Genomic DNA, 11,601 nt, shown 5'->3' on the forward strand with positions numbered 1-11,601 from the left:
GTGCGACGGATGCGTCGTGTTTTTGCGGCCGCGACGCACAAAAAAAGTTACATGTAACGTTTTTTGTGCGTCGTGTCCGCCATTTTCAACAGCGCATGTGCGGCCGAAAATCCGCCCCCTCCTCCCCAGACATTACAATGGGGCAGCGGATGCGTTGAAAAACTGCATCCGCCGCCCCCGTTGTGCAAATCTTTCACAACGTGCGTCGGTACGTCGGCCTGACGCATAGCGACGGGCCCGTACCGACGCTAGTGTGAAAGTAGCCTAAGTGGTGAACTTGCATAATGTTGTACACACCGAAAAAGCCCTGTGTACACGGGTGGGGCAGAGCACAAGTTTGTAGCTTAACTTTTTTTCAGGATGTTTTTCTAATAAATGATAGTGTTTTTGTGTTAAATTGTATAAATAAAGAGTATGATGACATCACTTAAAGACTATGCATGTACAGACTGGCAAAATTATTGGTACTTTTCTGTTAAATTAAGAAAAACCCAAAATGGTCAGTGAAATAGCATGCAACTGATATTCAGTCATTTTCAATTGAAATTTACTGAATATCAACTAATGAAAATCAGACATTGCTTTTAAATTGTGGTTCAACAGAAAATTAAAAAAATAAATGTAACTAAAATGGCCATAAAATTATTATATGATTTGACCATATTTAAGGTGTGTTCTGTAATAAACATCACATGTCTTCAAACTTGTAATCCATCAGTCTGTCTATTTTAAAGGGTGAAAAGTAGTCACTGTGCTGTTTGGTATCATGGTGCATCACATGTGTCTTCGAACTTGTAATTCATCAGTCTGTCTGTTTAAACAGAGAAAAGTAGTCACTGTGCTGTTTGGTATCATGGTGTGTACCACATTGAATATGGACCAAAGAAAGCTAAAAGAGAGCATTATCTCAGGAAATTAGAAAGAAAATTCTAGACAAACATGTTAAAGGTAAAGGCTATAAAACCATCTCCAAACAGCTTGATATTCCTGTTACTACACTTTCACATATTATTCAGAAGTTTGAGGTGTATAAAGGAGTGTGGCCGCAGGAGGGAAATTTGAAGAGATGGATAATAGCAATGGTAACCAAAGAGCCCTGAACAACTTCCAAAGAGATTAAAAATCAACTCCAAGGTCAAGGTACATTAGTGTCAGATTGCAACATCTGTTGCGGTCTTTGCCAAAATGGACTTGTTGGAAGGTGACCAAGGAGGAAATCACTGTTGAAAGCAAATCATAAAAAAGCCTGGAATTTACCAAAATGCATATTGACAAGCCGCAAATATTTTGGCAGCATGTCCTTTGAACAAATGAGGCAAAACTAGAGCTTTTTGGCAAGTCACATCATCTCTATTTTCACAGATTCAAAAATGAAGCGTACAAAGAAAAGAGCATTGTACCCTACTGTAAAACATTGAGAAGGCTTGGTTGTGTTATGGGGCTACTTTGCTGCATCTGGCACAGGGTGTCTAGAATATGTGCAGGGCACAATAAAATTTCAAGACTATCAAGGGATTCTAGAGAGAAATGTGCTACCCAGTGTCAGAAAGCTTGGTCTGAGTCTCCGGTTGTGTGTGCTCCAACAATACTATGAGATAATGTCGCAATACATAGCTAAAAACATCCAAAAATGGCTAAGAGCAAAGCATTGGACTCTTCTGAAGTGGTTCTATGAGCCCTGATCTAAATTCTATTGAGAATCTGTGGGAGGAAGCTGAAACATGCAACTTGGAAAACATGCCCTTCAATACTGACAATATAAGTAATGGCAATGTGTGCGACATAAACATCAGTCTGTCATGTGATTAGTCGATGAGACGTGTTTTTTTTTTTATATGGATTAAATAAATTATTTATAATTTTTTAACTCTAGATGGGCCATGCATTTTTGGGTTACAAAACTTAGATATCTGAAACAGTTTACTCACAAGGATTGGGCCAAGACTGTTGTTAAAGTCTCATTGACAGTTACAACAAAATATTAAGGGTACCATCATTTTTGTCTAGCCCATTGTCACTAGTTTAGTTTTATTACATTTTTCTGTCGCACCACACTTCAAAAGCAATGTCTGATTTTCATCAGTTGATATTCAGTAAATTTAAATTTGTCATGGACCACGGAGAGCCTGGAGGGGCGTGACTAGGCGAGCACTGGACTGTTCACTAGAGCCTCTGATGGTGAGGTTAGACTTGGCTCCCCATGCATGCCAGGTGCCACTCCAGGACAAACCAACAATCACGCAGCAGCTAGACCCAGAAGGATGGACTGGACGGAGCAGCAGTAGATCTTTTATCAGAGTGCAGCAAGTAGGATTTGTATCTGAGTATAGCAAGCAGGATTTGGACTTGGAGCACAGTAAACAGGACTTGCGCTGGTATGCAACCTTTCACAACATAGACTGTAAACAGGAAGGTTTCTCAGGCACCTCCCCAGTGAAGAGGAAGCAATATATACATAATGCCTCAACCATTGGCTGGGGAGGAAATAGCAAGTGCATGTGCTTGCCCTTTATGAGGATGGGAGCGTGTGCGTGTGTATACTATGATTTATTTTTAATGGTTTCAACACTCCAATTAATTAATACCAACTATTGATATAGTTTCAATCAGTTATACTATATTCAGCTCTTTGAACCTTCCTAGAAGGTCATTGAAACTTGTTTCAACCAGATGGTCAAATTGTCCAAGCAGAGCAAATAACTGGCTTACACTTATCTACCAACAAAGGACCTTCGTTGCCATAATTAGATTGGGTGTGTAAACTTTCCCCATGGATGTTATCTGGTGAATTCTCATCTATTTGACCTCAGGGGGTTGTCTCACTGGCATCCAAGGATAGATACTGTTTAAATCTCACACTTAAGGGGGTTTTACACATAGCGATATCGCTAGCAATATCGCTAAAACGTCACTGGTTTTGTGACGTCATAGCGATATTACTAGCGATATCGCTTTGTGTGATACCTCCGACCGGCTCCCGCTGTCCATCGCTGATCGCGCGGCTCCATTGTCATCTGCTTCCTGCTGGACTTCCTGCTGTGTGAGACGAGCGACGCTGGACGCGGGCGGGAGGAAGTCAGGATCGCTGTGTGTGAAAGGTAAGTATCGTCCGCTGCGTCGCTGTGAGATCTTCCTGTGTGGAAGCTCACTAGCGATCATTTAGCGATGCACCAGCGATCCTGACCGGGTCGTATCGCTGGTCGGATCGCTGGTGCATCGCTAAATGTAAAAGGGCCTTTACTTTGGGACATCAAAGGCTTTAGAGAAATTTTTACATATAAAAGGAGGGTACTGATTAGCAGAGGGAGAGAGACACCGTGAAAGAGATGTGACAGACCAGAGAGGACACTGAGATGAGATTATCTGAATAATGTAATGTATGAATAATGCCTGTTTCTGATTAATGCATATGTATTTATAGTTTTATATTTTAATCTTATCATTTATATAGTAAATCAATTTAGTAAATTCAATTCTTGTGTGAGCATTTTCTTATTCATTACAATCCATTGGAACCCTTACAATACAGCGTGCTCTTAGGACATGGCTAGAGACCCAGCTGGAAGTGCTGCTGGGAGCATGCAGAGCATGAGGAAGACAGGAGCCAACTTCAGTGCGGGTGAGTGAACTGACACGCCGGAGACCCAGCCTGTCAGAGCAGGGACCCGGCGTGGTGCTAACAGTAACCCCCTTTTATGCCCCCTTCCGGCCATCGAGGAATTTCCAGAGGAGAATCGAAGCGTGAATGTTTTCCTTCGGCTCCCAGGATTTTTCTTCGGGACCAAATCCCTTACAGTCAACAAGGAAGAAGGTCTTGCCTCTCACCTTCTTCATGGCCAAAATGTTCTGACCGAACATAATATAGAACGGAGATTCTCCCAAGGCTTCACCAATGTGATTGTTGTAGGAGAACTACGCCCAGGGAAACAATTTCACCCAATAATTATGGTGGGCATTAGCAAAATGTCGCAGGTAATTGCCCAGGACTTGGTTGACCCACTACACTTGCCCATTGGACTGGGGGTGATAGGCCGATGAGAAATCCAAGGCGCTATCCAAGTGTTTACAGAGAGCGCGCCAGAACATGGACGTGAACTGCAAACCTCGATCGGACACAATGTGACGAGGAAATCTGTGCAGGCAGAAAATATGTTTGATGAAGCTGTCAGCCAGTTCAGAAGTGGACAGAAGAGCAGACAATGGGGTGAAGTGCACCATTTTGGAGAAGCGATCCCCGAATACCCAGAGGACTGTGCAACCCTCAGATACTGGCAGATCCGTTATAAAGTTCATAGCTATGTGCTGCCATGGACCAAATGGTACAGGTAATGGCAGAAGAGAACTGGCAGGAAGTCATCTGGGGACTTTATTACGGGCGCAAACCGGACAGGCAGCCACGTAAGCATAGATCTCCCTCCTCATGTACGGCCACCAGTATTAGCGAAAAATCATTTGCAGAGTCTTCCTTTGTCAGCTAACAGAAAAATTAAAAAAAAAAAACTCATACCACAAGATATGGCCTTCCCAAAACCCTGTCTGATGACAAATGCACATATAGCAGGATGCAGAAGGCCTCCACTAATAAAGGCAAGGGGCAACTCAGGTGCAAACTACTGATAAAAACAACCATCCCACACCTATCAAACCATGGAGGGGTTGGTTGCCTAGTAGAAAAAATGCCCATAGATAAGGCTTGCTTGGGGTGGTTATTTTTATCAGTAGTTTGCACCTGAGCTGCCCCTTGCCTTTGTTAGTGGAGGCCTGCTGCATCCTGCTATATGTGCATTTGTCATCAGACAGGGTTTTGGGAAGGCCATATCTTGTGGTATGAGTTTTTTTAGAGTCTTCCTATGTCCCATGTGACCAGCCACCTTGGACATGTGGCCCCAAGACAAAATTCGCTCCATTTCAGATTCAGCCACAAGGGTCTTCCATGGTGGAATTTGCGACAGACTGGAGCAACAGTGACCATCTTGGATGGTTCAATAATAAATTGTGGCTCCTCTTGATCCTCGGACAGAAAAGACCGAGAGAGGACATCGGATCTGACATTCTCGTCACCGGCCCTGAAATGTAAAAGAAAATTAAAGTGAGCAAGAAACAATGACCACCTAGCTTGGCGTGGATTAAGTCTCTGGGCGGACTGGAGATACGCCAGGTTCTTATGGTCCGTGTAGATGACCACTGGATAGACTGCGCCCTCCAGCAGTTATCGCCACTCCTCCAAAGACATCTTAATGGTGAGTAACTCCCGATCCTCGATGGAGTAGTTACATTCAGGAGCGGAGAAGACCTTGGAGAAGAATCCGCAGCACACACGATCCTGAGGAGGACTTCTGAGTGAGCACAGCTCCAGCCCCTAACGAGGATGTGTCCACCTCTAGGAAGTACTGCTTGTTCAAATCCAGGCGATGCAGGACAGGAGTGGTGGGGAAGGACCATTTATGGGAGCGGAAGGCCACTTCAGCCTCGGAGGACCAGTTCTTGGGATCAGCTCCCTTTCGGGTCATAGCAGAGATGGGAGCAGTGAGGGTGGAAAAGTGAGGAATGAATTACTGAGAGACCCAGCTGGAAGTGCTGCTGGGAGCATGCGGAGCAGGAGGAAGAGAGGAACCAACTGCAATGCGGTTGAGTGAACTGACACGCCGGAGACCCTGCCTGTCAGAACAGGGACCCGGCGAGGTGGTAACAAGATTGAAAATTAATTGGTCAGTTTCTAGTTATTTCAGTTCTAAAAGAAGGGTACTAACAATAGTTTTCCACATCTGCAATTATTTGAAATTGTCCATTTGCTATTTAATCGCAAAATTAAGTAACTTTCAAAATATAGTACCTACTCAAAAAGTGAATAGACCAAGAAAGTCCAAAGATATTGGGAAGTACATAAGTCAGTTGTCAGAGGGGAGATGATATCTATCACTTCCTTTCTAAATAAACTTCAACAAAAAGAAATCCAGGATCTTTATGATAGTATATCACAGCTGGAGCTTACACATAAACATAAAATAGATCAACATAGCTTAGAGAAGCTACAACAAAAAAGACAACAACTTAAAGACATATTAAACTCGAGATCTGCTAAGCTTTATGCAACATGGAAAAACAGAATGTACGTCCATGGAGACAAAGCATCCAAATTAATGTTATCACAACTGAGGAAGCGGCAGTCACGTACGCTGATTAACTCAATCAAGAATGAACAAGGGTTCAGCTCGCAAACTCCTGAGCACATGGAGCGGGCATTCCTTGACTACTATAAGAAATTATATAATCTCCGTCCGGAAGATAACGCCGATTCCGCACTTAAAAGAGGCATGGACACTAGGTCCTTCCTAAACACTTTAGATCTTCCTGTCTTGTCTGATTCCCAAAAACAATATCTTACTAGACCTTTTTCACTGGGGGAGTTGCAGTCCGCCCTGTCAAAGTGCCCGAAGGGGAAAGCACCCGGTCCAGATGGATTCTCAGCACTTTACTATAAATCCTTCTCTGGCCTCCTACTCCCACATTTATTGAACGTCTGCAATGCAGTTTTACAAGGCCACCCATTACCAAACCAAATGCTTACAGCCAGAATATCCCTAATACACAAAGAGGGGAAGGATCCTGAGCTGTGTAGTAGCTATAGGCCAATCTCTCTCCTTAATGTGGACCTAAAACTCCTAGCAGGGCTGATGGCAAAAAGGATGGCCAAGTCATTGCCAAATTTGATTTCCTTAAATCAGACCGGGTTTGTGGGTGGAAGGGAGGGAAGGGATAATGTCCACAAAGTATTACACCTTCTTCAATACGCAAAAAATCGTAAACTCCCATTGATGCTTCTTGGAACAGATGCAGAGAAGGCCTTTGACAGGGTGGACTGGGTATACCTACGGGAAGTGCTGGTCAAGTTTGAGATACCCAAAGCGTTTATAGCAGCCGTAATGGCAATGTACGATAAGCCCAAGGCACATATTAGGATTAACGACTTTATAACAGATGCATTTACTATAAAGAACGGAACAAGACAGGGCTGTCCCCTATCCCCGTTGTTATTTGTGCTAGCAATGGAACCTCTCTTAAGGGCCATACAGGTACATGAGGGAATAGAGGGTATTCGTATCAATAAGACACACTATAAAATAGCGGCATTTGCGGACGATCTCTTAATCTTAATGACTAATCCTTTGCTGGGACTCCCAACATTGATGGATCTCATAGATCAATATAGCAAAATTTCCAATTTTAAAGTAAATATGTCTAAGTCGGAAGCGCTGGACATACGTATGTCCCCGAGTAACTTAGCCAAACTAAAAAGTACATACCCATTCACCTGGCCAAAACAATGTATCAAATATTTAGGTGTAAAGATAGGAAGATCGGATAGAGACCTCTTTCAACAGAATATACCCCCCTAATTGCCTCAGTAGAAACCACCATGAAATCATGGAGGGACTCGTATGTGTCGTGGATGGGAAGGAAAAATTTACTGAAGAGCCTAATCTTACCCAAGTTCATATATGTCTTCCAAATGCTTCCTATAACCATCCCCAAATCGTATCTTCTTAAAATTAATACATTATTCCGCAGATATGTTTGGAAAAAACAGAAGCCCCGATTAGCATACAGAACATTAACATTAAACAAGTCGAGGGGTGGGATGGGTGCTCCAGACATAGTAAGGTACTACCAAGCGACAATGCTTACTAGAGTGGTAGACCTGTTGCGGTCTCCTAACAATAAGCAATGGATTGAGGTGGAGGAAGCACTAGCACCTTATCCCCTGAGATCCACCTTTTTGGCGTATCCTTGTAAAAACATAAACAAAAATCTACCTAATATACACACCAAAGCTACCTTAAAATTGTGGAAGGGATTGGTGAAAACTCTAGTTCCCCCTTTGTCCCCCTTACTCAAGTTGGCAGATATAATGCCACACGCATCTTATTCCCGAGACAAAGATCTAATCAAACCCGGCTCCCTGGCAAATGTAGCGGTTGATGAACTATTGATGGATGGGACACTCCCCTCCTTTCAGGAACTGAAGAAACAACCGGGGCTTTCCAGCTTGACCTTTATACAATTCGGCTCTATAAGAGACTCCTTGGCACAGTATCTTTTAGGAGCAGACGTTACCCGCCCACTGACTGCATTTGAGACTCTCTGTGCAACAAAGGATAAACCCAAAAAGATAATGTCGTCCATTTACCAGATTTTAAATATAACTGACTGTTGCCTCAAAAGAGCCTATATAACAAATTGGGAAAAGGATTTGGGATACAAGTTTACCCCAAACCAAATATCACACATTTATAATTCTTCTCATGGCCCGTCACAGTGTGTTAGAGCACAAGAGAATTCTTTTAAAATAGTCGCCAGATGGTATATTACACCAAAGCAGAACACTCATTGGCGGATGGGGTCTTCTGTTAGGTGCTGGAGATGCTGGGACTCGGAGGGAACATACTTACATATGTGGTGGTCCTGTCGACCCCTGCTGCAGTTCTGGCGCCTAGTAGAGGATTATATCGGGGAAATTGTGGGCAAAAAGCTTACATTGACACCGGAGATAGTGCTCTTAAATTTTCTGTCACCGACTGGACATAAGAATACCGCTCTGTTGACTCAACACATTCTTTCAGCAGCAAAACTTTTAATACCTATGAACTGGAAGACAACTACTACTCCATCTATATCCCAATTGCAAGAGAAGGTAGATATGCTATATCAAGTAGCCAAACTGGCTGCCTTGGTGAATGGCTCACTTTCAGCTTTTGAAAGAGTATGGCACCCATGGACCCGATTCAGATCCATTAGTAAAAATAAATAAGGCTATAGAGGCCTCCTTGTTCGGCTTTATCAGAGTAGACGAAGCCCTTGTTGCCTAGTGTTCCCCTCTCCCCCCCCTCCCCTTGCTTCCCCTATATTCCCCCCCTATCTTCCAACTTCCTCTTTTCACTACTTGACCTTCTGTCCCTTTATTCCCTATACTGTTTTTTTCTTTTTTGTTCTTTTTCATCTTTGTTTGAAATCATGGCATATGTGATGTAGCAAGGACGTGTGGATGGAAAGAACCCAGATTTGAACCCAGATATTCTTGCTACTGGAAGTTCCTTTAAGGCTGTTGTTGTCCTTAAACCTCTGTATATCAATAGTTTTTGCCATGTATTGATATTTCAAACCATTTGTTTAACTCCCGAAAAGTGGAATTTGTAGGTTATATAATACTTTCGTAAGCTACTTTGTTGATTGCTTTCTTTCTGATGTAACTTGCAGATTTCAATAAATAAAACATTAAAACAAAACAAGAAAGTCCAAAGATATTGAGACTTTAAAATAGTTTTATTCATGACAATATTTAAAACAAAAGAGGAACCAGCAAACAATAGACATCATAAAATACCATAGTATAAGAAGATGATAACTACATAACATATATAGGGGCCATGAACAGATAAAATAATCATACATAATCCTGGAATAGTCTATATAAAGTGCAATAATAGACAAAGTCTGAAATAAAGTGAATAGAAAATATAACAAGGATTATATATAAATACCCTTTATCAGTGGCTCCCTAAATCTCCAGCTCCAACGCACATATCACCAATTGTGGCTTCCTCAAGGAGAAAAATATTGTACATGGAAAATTTGCAACCATTTTGGTGCTGCATAGTGCCTCGAAGTCCTTTATGTACCGTATATACATGTGTATAAGCCAAGATTTTCAGCACTTTTTTTTGTGCTGAAAACACCCCTCTCGGCTTATACACGAGTCATTGCCGGCAGGGAAGGGGGGGTGGGGGAGCAGAAGATATCATACCTTCCTGATGTCATCACTGCATATCAGTCCCTGCATCTCGGGCGCCGGCATCTCTTCCTGTCTTCCTTCCTTTGCTGAGCGGTCACGTGGTACCGCTCATTAAAGTAATGAATATGCACACGTCTCCACTCCCATAGGTGTGGAGCGCATATTCATTACTTTAATGAACGGTACCATGTGACCGCTCAGCACAAGAAGGAAGGAAGAGAGATGCCGGCACCCGAGATGCAGGGACTGATATGCAGCACCAGGAGGGTGAGTAGGACTGGGGGAGGGTGAGCCATGCGATGTTCACCTGTCCCCGTTCCACTGCCACTCTGTGTCTTCTGGGTCCTCTGGCTGTGACGTTCAAGTCAGAGGGCACGATGACGTGGCTAGTGCGTGCCCTCTGCATGAGCAGTCACTGCAGAGAACTGGCGACGCTGAGGAGCAGCGGGTAGCAACGCGAGGTGAGTTGTTTTTTTTAAATCTCAGCAGCATTACATGGGGCATATTTTTCTATGGAGCATCTTATGGGGCCGTCATTGACTTTTATGCAGCATTATATGGGGCATATTTTAATATGGAACATCTTATGAGGCCATCATTAACCTTTGTGCAGCATTATATGGGGCATATTTTTGCATTGAGCATCTTATGGGGCCATCATTAACCTTTGTGCAGCATTATATGGGGCATATTTTTGTATGGAGCATCTTATGGGCCATCATTATCCTTTGTGCAGCATTATATGGGGCATATTTTAACATGGAGCATCTTATGGGGCCATCATTAACCTTTGTGCAGCATTATATGGGGTATATTTTTGTATGGAGCATCTTATGGGGCCCATCATGAACTTTATGGAGCATTACATGGAGTGTATTTTGTATGGAGCATCTTATGGGGCTCCTCATTCAATATGGATATTCAAAAACATTTAACCAACTAATGTCTCAATTAATTTTACTTTTATTGGTATCTATTTTTATTTTTGAAACTTATCAGTAGCTGATGCATTTCCCACCCTAGGTTTATACTCGAATAAATAAGTTTTCCCATTTTTTTATGGCAAAATTAGGTGCCTCGGCTTATACTCGTGTCTGTTTATTTTCAAGTATATATTGTAAGTGTTTTTGTAAAACTAATACAAATCAAAAGTTCCTACTCTGTTCTGAAGGCTCTTTGCTTCCACCTTTCCCTTCTCTCAGTGTTAAAGACAATAGATCTCCATAGGGTAGAGAGAGTAGAAAGCAGCTGAGAACTCAGGGATGGTAGACAAAGCCTATAGAAATGGAATGGAAAAGCACATGAGCAAGAAAATTAATGTAGGATAGAAAATGTTGATATATTATCTAACAATTAGAGCAGTATTGTGAATACACACAAACCTCACATCCAGCCTATATTACTGAGGGAAACATTCCCATAAAAGAAAAATATGAAACTTGCATCAGGCTGCAAATTGGAAATCAGGTGGACTGAAGATTGAATGAAGATTACAAACTGACAAGTGTAACTAACAATAACCACTAGAGATGGGTAGATAGATTCCTATGACTCTGGTTCATCAGCCAGGTTGGTAGTCTCTTTCCACTGGATGGGTGGCTCGCAAATCTCTTACCCTCTGTGATCCCTGACACGACTGTTGATTAACCGAGCTGGCACATCATCTGTGCATCCCGCCGCAGAGATGACAGCACCATGCCTGCTAATCAAAAGAAAATATTGTTTTCAGATGAAAAGTCCTTGACATTTTGAAGGAGTCATTCTTTGAAGAAGTGATTCCTAACCTTTATGACCTAGGCAACTCCTGTGTA

The sequence above is a fragment of the Dendrobates tinctorius genome, unplaced genomic scaffold, assembly GCF_039654945.1.
Source record: "Dendrobates tinctorius isolate UK_male_01 unplaced genomic scaffold, ASM3965494v1 ptg000043l, whole genome shotgun sequence".
Lineage (NCBI taxonomy): Eukaryota > Metazoa > Chordata > Amphibia > Anura > Dendrobatidae > Dendrobates > Dendrobates tinctorius.